The following is an 11,327-nucleotide window of genomic DNA, read 5'->3' as shown; positions in this document are numbered from 1 at the left end:
TATACCTCCTTCTTCATGATTTGGACTCTTCCAAAGATGAGAAGTAGGAGAAAGAGTTTTAGATGAGACACTCTCAAAAAACTTACAGATGGAGGAAGGAAAGAGATGAACCCAGCAACTCTAGAAGAAGACCCTCTTCTTCTTCTCTTTGCTCTAATCCAGATACCTAGTTTGTGTCTATTAGATCTCCACATTCCAAGACTCTTTCTCTTTTATTTTTGGATACCTCAAAGGTCTCTCAATGCTCTATGTTCTATAAAAATTTCATAAAAAAATTCATTTTAAATAGAGAGATATGAAGAGTCTTTGTCTAGGTCAACTACTTAGTCAAGGATTATCCAAACAAGGCAAGACAAGGGGCATCCAACTCTTGGGCATCCCCTCCTTCTTTTTCTACCATGGACCACTAGAAAAGAGCACATATTATGTGCCATAGAAGTCACAAAAATCTCAAAAAAAATTTGGATAAAATCAGTGCCATAAGGAAAGAGTTTTGGTTTCCTAAAACTCTATCTCATAGAATTTGAAATCCAAACTAATTCCTACTTTGATTTGATCCACAACCACATTCCATGTAATAGAGAAAGAGAGAAAAGTTTTGGACATGCGTGAAGACCTGGAAGAGAGAGTTTTGTTGCATAAAATAAGAGAGAGTGGGTGTGGGATAAGAGAGAGTGGGCATGGGGGGCTAAGGTGGCGCAAGGTGGAATCCTAGTCATACTAGGATTCAATCTATGACTTGTTCAAATTTGATTTCTCAAACTAAATCAAACCAAAACCAAATCAACCTAATTAAAATAGGTCTTAACCTAATTAAGAGTTTAATTTAATCAGATTAAATTAGATTTAAATTTGATTTAATTTTTTAATCAAATTAAAAATTAGGTTGACCTAAGTCCTAATTGAACTAGGACTAGTTTTTCCTTGCACTTGGCTTATCCAATAAACCAATTGGTCTTGATCCAATCAAGCCCAAATTAAATCTAATTAAATTATATTTAATTAAACTTAATCTCAGTATATTGACTTAATCAAATTAAGCCAATTAGCAATCAAATTACTAATTGATCCTCCTGCAACACTTGCACTAGGTTAAATGTCAATCGTATTGATCGTTTAACCCTAGAACAATTCTTAATCGTTGATCAACCATCCGATCAGATTATAAAATTTAATGTGTATGACCTCACAGGTTTGAACCTAAGTTGGTAGTACAGGAATAAATTTTTGTACCAATCGAAGTGACCATCTAGTAATGGTACTCGACAGTCGGATAAGTCGAATATGTAAAATAACATCCTTAGAACCCATGCAGATATAGTTTTCATATAATTCATCTCCTTAACCAAAATGCTCATAGGACACCTCAGAGTTCAACTGTCAACTCTGATCAGGTTGTTCATATTGTATTTCAAAATATCAAATCCATCTGATGGATTACCCTGGTCAAGGTTTTGCTAAATTGAAATATAGCGACTTATCTCCTTCAACTCTTGGAGTGGTCAATCCCATCTTGATCTCACTCCGACTTCATAAGTACTTGACTGTGCCCAAAAGCCTTCCGTCACTGAATTAGAAATTCAGTTAGTCCAGTACCAAAGCACAGTGAGTTGCTGCAAGTCACTGAGGCGATCTTAGGTCTAAGGGACACTTATATCTATATCCCATCAGAGACATTCTTGACAGCAAAATACTCTGGAGTTGGTCACGTTCAATGATGATGTATCCTTACATCTCACCTGTATGTCATATCAGTATCTCCACACTCCTTGGTTAAGAGGACAACCAACCCATATGGCCTACAGTGACCTATGCTCGATAGAAGCTGTCGTCCTTATTAACAGCCTATCATTTGGTCGTGAATAGTTTTAAGGACTAATCGATAAATCTTCTCTTTATGGAACCTAAATAGTCCTAAGGACTTCATCATAACAACGGAGTTCATTAGAAGATGAAAACTTATGATGAAAATATCAAAAATATATTTTATTTATCAACAAATCAATTACAATACAAGGTTGCTCAACCATCAACAGGTTGATAATTGACTTTTGGGACATATTTTCCAACACAGTCACCTGGATTTCGAGAGTCAGGAGCAGAAAGGAAGGTCTATTTGTTACAAAAATCACTGTACGAGCTGAAGCAATCACCAAGATAATGGTACAAGCAGTTTGATTCTTATATGAGGAGCATCAGACTTTTCAGGTGCGAGTATGACTCTTGTGTTTATGTTAAGTCTTTGAAGGATGGGTCTAGGGTGTTTCTACTCTTGTATGTTAATAGGATCGCAATGTTGTCGTTAGAACACCATGCTTACCAAATTAATTTTGATTTTTATAAAAATTAAAAATATATAGAAAGTAATGAGTCAAATTGAATTCACAGAGAAGGCAAAATTTTAATTTAAAATCTTTGATTTTATAAAAAAATAAAATTTTGAAGAAAGTAATTTTAAGTCAGAAAATAGAAATTAAAAGTGCAAAAAATAAATCCGATACTAAGATCTACTATTTAGATCCTAGTTTCTACTTGCAATAAAAATAAATAATAAAAATTTAAAGTGTATAAAATAAATTTGTACTAAAATCTACTAACTAGACCCCAGCATCTACTTGTGATAAAAATAAAAGATAAAAATTTAAAATACAATAAAATAAATTTTGCATTAATTGAAATTGAAATCAATTACAAAGAATTTAAAAAAAAAATAAAATAAAATAAAACTGTAATAAGGATCGAAAGTTGATCGATGTAGCCTCATCGGAAAGATGGTTGATGACATCTCTTTCTTCTTTCATACTCCATAGAGTGAACTGACTTCTCTCCTTCCCCTTGGATCCCTAAACCCCTCTAATTTTTTTTTCTAATTTTTTCTTAGTTTTTCACTAATTTTTTCTTCTTCTTTCTCTTATTCTTAGATGTCCTATTTATAAATAATTTTTTTACCTTTTTTTGATAGGGAAAGGAGTCCTGAAACCTTTAGAAATCATATTAGACCCATGTCCTAATTTTTTGACTATTGGATCTTCATTGGACCATCCAGATTAGATAAAAAATCACTGTTCAAGTCCTTCTCTCAGTCAAGAATGATAATAGCCATCGGATCGTGCACTTGATTGAATTCTGACCATCAGATGGTGCTCAATCTCTCCTATTCATAGTCAGAAATTACCATAGTCATCGGATCAGTTATCGGATGGAATTTTGGCCGTTGGATCATGCAAAGAAATCCTTCCTCTAATTAGTTCTCAGTCAGCAATGAATACAAACCGTTGGATCTCATTCAAAATCAATTTGGACCATTGGATCGCACACTGGGAGTGGGCCACCACCTCTGGATATGGTAACGTGCGTTTTGGACCGTCTGATCCTGTATCTGGATTAAGATCCATCGTTCGATCAAGCAATAATACTTCCATCCATCATAGACCGCACCAAAGAATACATACTATTCCTGTGGATCGCATCCTTGGATCCGTGGACTGAGTGGCCGGTCCATCATGCACTGAAGGCTATAAAATTTAATTTTTAGGATATTTTGACTTGATTTTTGCTCTGATTTTATGCTTGAAAAATTAGAAAGAATATACATTAAATTACTCAATAATTTTTTATTATTTTAAAGCTTAAATTACATAATTAACTTGATATCTATTTTTCATAAATATGCTCTAATTTTATATTTTTCAAAATTATTTATTTTTTTATAAGAAAATCTAATTTATTTATGAAATTAAGTTTTTTAGAAGATGTTGGCACCATAAATTATCAAAAATATCTATAATAAATATAAAAATATGTGACTTATCATACCTCCCAACGTGAATTTTGCTCATTTTTGAGTAAAGAAAGAATTTAGAATTTTATACCATTTAACTTAAAATTTTGAATTTTACCAAGTAATTTTAAAAAGGGTCACTGATATTTAGCAGAGCGTGAGTGAGGTATGTCATTGAAGTATTAATACTAATCAATATGAAAGTTAAGCTAAGAAAACTAAATCTTTTCTAAACTTTTTCTAAATTACTCCTACCTTTATCTTCAAATCATTAACCCTCATATGAACAAGTATATTATTACTTCTATTTTTTATTTATTATAAAAAATATCTTCATATTATCCATTTTTTGATGCGAACCACAATGCTTACTTAGGCGAAAGGGTCTAGTTACTCGATGGAAGACCAATGTTTAGATTTTATTTTATTTTATTTTATTTTAATATTGTACCACTATTGAATGTCTTAACTTCTTAAGCTTTCTGTTTAACCCACATAGTGAGTTTTCAGTCAATGACTCTCAAACCAGATGACTTTAGGGTACTATGTATAGAATACTCTTTGAATTTACTTGCTCGAATCAAACAGGTTACGAATTAAAACTAACTTTACAATAAAACTTCTTTATCTTTTATACCTTTTGACGTGAAACTCAATACTTGCTTAGGCAAAGAGGCCTGATTACTCAGCATGAAGTACTTGAAAACTTTTTTTTTCATATGAAGAAATGTATAGTTATCCTACACAAGTCTATAAGAAGTAAACTCTTTTTTGATGCTGGTAGAAAATTTAAAAATACTCAAGAAAAACTATTTAAGTTCTTAACTTAATTTTTTATTGAGTTTTCTTAATACTTGATCCCTCGATATCTCACAAACTTTTTGATCTGTACATCCATTTTTTTAAAAAAATACTTGGTTTAACTCGATTCTTAAGTGTAGTCAAATATTTAAATACTAAATACTAACTTACTTGAGGACTTAAATTTTTTTTTATTATTATTATTCTCCCCCTCCAACTTAATCAACATTGTTCTCAATGGAGTAGGAAAAACAAAGGGTACATACAAAGAGAAAAAAAAAAAGAGATGTCACCTGATCCAAAAGTCTTTTCAAAATTAATTCTTCTCCCAAATTAGCTAATATTATCTTCAAATTTTATAAAAGATACTAAGTAAGACTCGATTAATCTAAACAAAATATAAAAGAAAGCAAAAATAAAAGCAAAAATTGAAACTAAATTGCCTCCCAGAAAGTGTTAAATTTACCATCTTTAGCTAGACCATGCCGATTCTCTCACCAACCCCATATCAAATATTGGATTGACAAATTTTAATAATTTTAGATTTCCAATCTCAGGAAAATGACCTACAATAAATTTTAGTATTTTATTGTCAATCTTCAAAAAGTAGTTCACATCTCTGTTCTAAATTTTAGAAAGATCATTTACAAACCCATTCACAGACACTTGTTTATTGAGAATTTCTCCTATTTATTCTTCTAAAATGCTCATGAATTGAGTTTTTGGGTTAGAAGTTGAGTTTGATGCAATAGGTGGTGGAAGGGTGTCATTTGATTCTAAACATGCATACTCAAGTGTGATCAAGAGTAATTTTTGTTCTGAAAGAGGTGATGATTCTAAAATAGAAGAACTGACTTCTAGGATAGAAAAAAATGGGACTCTTGGTTTATATATCTCGGATAACTCATCCGCTCTCTTCTTTTCTTTATCTTTCTCACTCAAATTAGAACCAGCATTAGTACTAGTTTCGGACTCAGATTCTTCTATGTGATTAGTTTCAATACTAACCTCCTCTTCTAAATACACATTTTGACTAGCATCAGTACTAGCCTCACTCACCTGGTTTTGGTATGGGTCCTTAAGAATCCTACCACTTCTAAGCTCGAGATTACTTTATCATTTTCAAATTGAGAATTCTTAAGTGGGATATTAGATTGATGACTAGGTCTAGGTGGTTGGTAGGTGGGTGGGTTATTTTTGAAATTTGGTATTGGTTAGCTCGACAATTGACCTAGTTCTCTCCTCATGGAAGACTCAGCTAACTGACCTATTGGTGCTTCTAACCTGATGATAGATTGCTGTTGGGTCATAATCATTTGTTGAAGCTGGCTAAACCTATCATTGGCTCGAAGGGTCTATTGAAGAGTGGATATAATGGCTGATTGTAATAGGATGGCAGGATAGGCTGACTAGACTGACTTCTATTATAGGCATAGTTTTGCTATTGGGGTCTATTTTGAAAGTTATGCACAGGAGGGATTTGGGTCTGAGCCTGAGTCTGTTGGGATCTCTAAGAAAAATTAGGGTAGTTCCTCCAATCTTGGTTATATGTATTTAAGAATGGGTCATTGACAGATTTGGAGTAACCTTGAGCAGCTTGAACTTGTTCTTGAATGAAAGGTGGAAACTGTGCAGCCGTGGGATATTTACTCACATGATGGGCTGGGTTAGCACGGATAGAATAAATCTCCTGATAATTGAAAGGTGATGTGTATTGCACAGAAGATTGTTGACCTAAGGCTAGAAATTTATCTATAAGAAGGTCGACTTTATCTAATTTTTGGGCTATCAGGTTTAAATCGATCTTAGGAGTAGAATCTGAATGTTTAATCCCATAGAATGATGGAAACATCGATGGGTTATAGGTGGAAGGAATAAAATATTCCTTCATCTGCCTAGGTGGTTCTCAAGATTTTCAGTCATTTGATTATCAGATTTAACATAGATCAGCCATTCAATTTCAAAATCAAGTTCAATAAGGTCAGGGTAAAGAGATCTCCTACCAAGCATGTACCAGTACAAACCCTAATATGTGTGGTTCAAATTTTTTTCTTCTTTTTTTTTAAGAAGAAGAGAAAGAAAAAAGAAGAGGAAAAAAGAGAAAAGTTCTAAAAGTGAGAATCTTAAGAAAGCCCTAGACTTAAAGATGATAGATGAGAAAAATTAGTTGCGGTTAAGTGTTAATTGCAATCCAGTTAGCAAACAATTAAACCTAATAGTTCACTGTAGACTGGCTCGGTCTAGATGCATGTTGGGTTTGTTCTCACTTCCTTCAACTAGCCAAGTAAGAGGTGGGGTCTTGGGGGTCCCCCCGTTGCTTGCCTTAGACACCAATTAGATTGGTCAGATAAGCTAACAGAACCAATTAAATAACTATTAGTCCACTTAGGCTTAACCTTTATAACCTCTTGTCTTAGACATTAGTTTTAGGGGTGAGTCCAAACTTATTTTGCACTTGAATTCACCACAATAATCAAACTGAACTCAATAATCCTAGGGGTCAACATCTACTTAATTTTAGTTAGGCTTGGGTTAATACAGGATGCTGGTTAGTTATTTTTGGACTAAGAAAGGATGATGAAATCCTCATCTTATCTTTTTATGGATGTTGCCCTTAAGTTGATTTGAGATGAATATGCACAATCAATTTCAACAAAGAGTCTATGCAACTAAATTAGATGCATAAAACTAATCAAAATTGAAAGCTTATCTTGTCTCCAACGATCAACAAAAGTAAATCTAAGATGATGAATGCTTCTAAATAATTAAGTTTCTACTCTTGTCATGTGATTTTTATTAGATTTATGTGGATAAATTTTAGGTTAATTTGAAGAAAATAGTAATTAATATTAAAAAAAATAGTTTGGATTAGGATTGATCTCACCAAATTGAAATGTTTCACCCTTTTTTTCTTCTTCTCCCTTTTTTTTCCTACAAAAAGATAAAAAAATTAAAAAAGTTAGTAAGTTATATTCACAAGAAAATTAAAGAAATCAAACATTAAAATTGGTGCCTTCCCCAACAACGGTGCCAAAAATTGATAGGATCGTGATGTTATCGTTAGAACACCGTACTTATCAAATTAATTTTGACTTTTATAAAAATTAAAAATATGTAGAAAGTAATGAGTTGGGTCGAATCCACAGAGAAGGTAGGATTTTGATTTAAAATCTTTAATTTTATAAAAAAAATAAAATTTTGAAGAAAGTAATTTTAAGTCGAAAAGTAAAAATTAAAAGTATGAAAAATAAATTCGATACTAAGATCTACTGTTTAAATCCTAGCTTCTATTTATAATAAAAATATATAATAAAATTTAAAGTACATAAAATAAATTTATACTAAGATCTACTAACTAGATCCTAGCATCTATTTACAATAAAAATAAAAAATAAAAATTTAAAGTATAATAAAATAAATTTATATTAATTAAAATTAAAATTTTATTACAAAAAATTAAAATAAAATAAAACTATAATAAAGATCTAAAGTTGATCGGTACAGCTCATCGAGAAGATGGTTGATAACCTCTCTTTTTTTTTTCATACTCCATAGAGCGAACCAATTTCTCTCCTTCTCCTTGGATCCCTAAACCCTTCTAATTTTTTTCTAATTTTTTTTAAGTTTTTCATTGATTTTTCTTCTTCCTTCTCTTATTCACAGACCTCCTATTTATAAGTGAATTTTTCATCTTTTTTTTGGTAGCAAAAGGAGTCCTAAAATCTTTAAAAATCATATTAAACCCATGTCCTAATTTTCTAACCATTGGATCTTCATTGGACCATCCAGATTAGATCAAAAATCATTGTTCAAGTCCTTCTCTCAGTCGAGAATGATAATAGCCATCAGATCATGCACTTAATTGAATTTTGACCATTGGATGGTGCTTAATCTCTTCTATTCACAGTCGGGAATAACCACAATTGTCGGATCAGCTATTGGATGGAATTTTGGCCGTTAGATCGTGCAAAAAAATCCTTCCTCTGATTAGTTCTCAATCGATAATGAATACAGATCATTGGATCTCATTCAAAATCAATTTGGGCCATCGGATCATGCATTGGGAGTGGGCCACCACAGCTGCATATGGTAACGTGTATTCTGGACCGTCCGATCCTGTATTTGGATTAATCTCCACTGTCTGATCATGCAAAAATACTTTCACCCATCATAGACTATGTCAAAGATGGCATACTATTCCTGTGGACCATGCCCTTGAATCCGTAGATCGAGCGGCCGATCCATCGTGCATCGAAGGTTATAAAATTTGATTTTTAGGATATTTTGGCTTGAGTTTTGCTCCAACTTTGTGCTTAAAAAATTGAAAAAAAAATATATTAATTATTTTTTTACAAAAAATTAATTTATTTATGAAATTAAATTTTTTAGAAGATGTTAGCATCATAAATTATCAAAAATATCTATAATAAATACAAAAACATGTGACTTATCATATGTGGATGATATGCTTATAGCATGCAAGAGTAGAAAGGTTATGTAGGCAGCCTTGTCTCAGAAATTTGAGATGAAGGATTTAGGGCCTGCGAAGAAGATCTTAGGCATGAAAATCTTCAGAGATCGAATCAAGAAGGTGATGCATTTATCTGAGAAAGCTTACATCAGGAAGGTCTTAGAGAGGTTTGGGATGAAGAAAGCAAAACCGATAGAGCTACCACTCATTGGGCACTTTAGACTCTCGAAGATGATGTCACCACAGACTGAGGTGGAGGCTCAGGAGATGGAGAAAGTGCCATATATCTCTGGTGTGGGGAGCCTTATGTACATCATGGGGTGTTGTAGGCCAAATATCATCCATGCAGTGAGCCAGGTCAATAGGTTCATGGCATAGCCTGACAGGGAGCACTGACGAACACTGAAGGAGATCTTCAGGTACTTGGCAGATACTATTAGAGTCGACATCTGCTATGGACAGTGAGGAGGTGCTGAGAGACTCTCCAATACATCCAAAGAGGTTCAGAGACTGATAGGAGGGTTCGTGGATGTGGATTTCAATGGAGACATTGACACCTGACGGTCGACAATAGGTTTTATATTTAGCCTGTTTGGAGGTCCCGTTTCATGGAGATCGTGCTTGTAGTTTATCATGGCCTTATCCATGACTGAGGTAGAGTACATTGACATTATGAAGGCAGCAAAGGAGGCCCTATGGTTGAAGGGCTTGGCATTAGAGATAGCCTCGCATAAGAGGCCATCTAGGTGCACTGCGACAGTCAGAGTACATTGTTATTTGCACAGAACTCTATCTACCATACGAGGATGAAGCACATCGACATCAGGTATCATCAGATCAGAGAGCTTATGGAAGAAGGTGAGGTGGAGCTGGTGAAGGTCTACACCAAGGAGAATCCAATGGATGCACTGATGAAGGTACTTCTACGGGATAGCTTTCAAAAATGTGTGACACTAATGTACTTGATGGATAGGATGGAGTTGGTTGTGGCCTTGGAGCACCAAGGTGGAGATTGTTAGGTCTTATGTGGTGCTTCCAAGGCTCAGGGGATCAAAGTTAAGGCCAAGATCCAAAGTCCATGAGATGGTCATGGGATTTCTAGGGCTAACTTGGGCCCTAAGACAAAAGGCTGTCAACCTTTCGGGTCTTGAGGTTCAGAAATTTTGGACCTTGAAGGGCTAACTTATATTTAGGCTAGGATTGAGTTTAAGATTATAAGATTAGATCAATTTATGGATGTACATGGGCTTGGATGAGCGTAATTTTATATTGAGTTAGCCAGGAGAGTTTTTGGGTTGGGTCACATTGACCTTGTATATAAAGATACATTGTATTCTAACTCGATGAATCAAAAAAATACTAAATCATTTTCTCCCTAACCTTCTCTTTCTTCTTTCCTCTCTCTCTTGTCTTCTCCATGTCCTAGAAGCAAGAAACCCTAGGGTTTCTTGGTCGCCCACCCTAAAAAGGAAAGAAAGGAGGCACTAGGGTTTCTAGTGCCCTCCTTGTGCATGCCTCCCTTTTTGTGCGCCCCCTCTTGGCTGCCCAAAAGGAGTTCTACACCACATCTTTTATTTTTTGAAAGCTTCATCAAGAGTAATTTCAGATCCCAAAAGATAGATTTTAAATCTGGTGGAGAAGGAGTTCAAATCATAGAAAAAAATTTTATCGATAGAATTTACAAGGCTGTTGAAATCCTGAAGGTTGTTTTAGTTTTGTTTGGTTGCTAGCCTTCAAGGACCTCCTGAAGGAACCAGATCTAGGATTTTAGGGTTAAATCTTGAAACTTTTTCAAGATCAGACAGCGAAAGACTAAAATAAATCAAAATTTATCTTATAAAATCAAAGAATCCTAGATCTAAGATCTTATTACATGATTATTACATGGCATTAAATCAAAAATTAAAATATAAAGAGCAAGAACTACATGTTGATCATATCAACATGTTTCTATACTACATCTAATGTACGTAAAATATAATAGATCAGATCTATTACCTTGCAAGTTAAACATTCTAACTTTGCTAATCTGGGCTTGAGGATGATGTTGTGAGTCGCACATACGTCCGACCTCTAAGAGTCGTCCACACGAGCCCATGAATCACGATCAGAAGTCTTGGTCTCGAAAATCAGCATAGTATGCCAGTACTGCACTGATCCTTCTTCGATGGTCGATCAGATACCTCCTTCTTCTTGATTAGGACTCTCTTCCAAAGATGAGAAGTAGGAAAAAGAGTTTTAGATCTGAGACACTCTCAAGAAACTCAAGATGGA

Source organism: Elaeis guineensis, chromosome 2 (assembly GCF_000442705.2).
Source record: "Elaeis guineensis isolate ETL-2024a chromosome 2, EG11, whole genome shotgun sequence".
NCBI classification, from domain to species: Eukaryota; Viridiplantae; Streptophyta; class Magnoliopsida; order Arecales; family Arecaceae; genus Elaeis; species Elaeis guineensis.
The sequence above is the reverse complement of the archived record's forward strand: the minus strand, read 5'-3'. Positions refer to the sequence as shown.